Raw genomic sequence first — 779 nt, forward strand, 5'->3', positions numbered from 1 at the left:
TTTTCATATTTTGGGGGGTTTTTTTGCATTTTACTAAAATCTGGGACCTGACCGAGCCCAACGGACCTCAAATTCGGATTCAGCGGGTCGAAAAACATGTCCGTAGATGGGTCCGGTCAAATGCACAAACCTACTTTTTTTTTGTGTGCCGGTGTAATTAATAACAAAATAATAATTATATAACAATTAATTATAATATATTTATATTTATTATAATAATTAAAGTGATTATAATTATATAATAATTAATAATAATATCTGGTAAAATATATATTTATTAAGATAGTAAATAGTTTATTGTAGTTGTAAATAATATCTTGTAAAATTAATTAACCAATAACAAAAAATATTTGAAAATAATATGATTTACAAATTTGAGGTTAAGTCATAAATTATGACATTATAATGCTATGAATTAAGAAAGAATAATTATTAATGCAAGCTGCGTATTTATCGACCAATATTTAATAATAATTGTCTTGAATACTGGGATATATGCATTCAGTAGTAATTACCTTGGATTAAAATGTCAATCCTTTCCATCATCAGACATCGATTGATACAATCGGAGCTACGAGGACGTACGGCGAATCACGGATGATCACGGAACACGCGTGCACTGATTGCACTACGCGTAGTTGTCTACCGTAAAGCTTTATCCGCAATACAGATTCCATTTATTTCCAATTTCAAAAGCAATAAAATATATATAAGTACACCTACATTAGATACAATATATCACATTGCTGACCCGATCACGAATTATTTTATATTTTAAA

The sequence above is a fragment of the Wasmannia auropunctata genome, unplaced genomic scaffold (genome assembly GCF_000956235.1).
Source record: "Wasmannia auropunctata unplaced genomic scaffold, wasmannia.A_1.0 LD336053.1, whole genome shotgun sequence".
Taxonomy (NCBI): domain Eukaryota; kingdom Metazoa; phylum Arthropoda; class Insecta; order Hymenoptera; family Formicidae; genus Wasmannia; species Wasmannia auropunctata.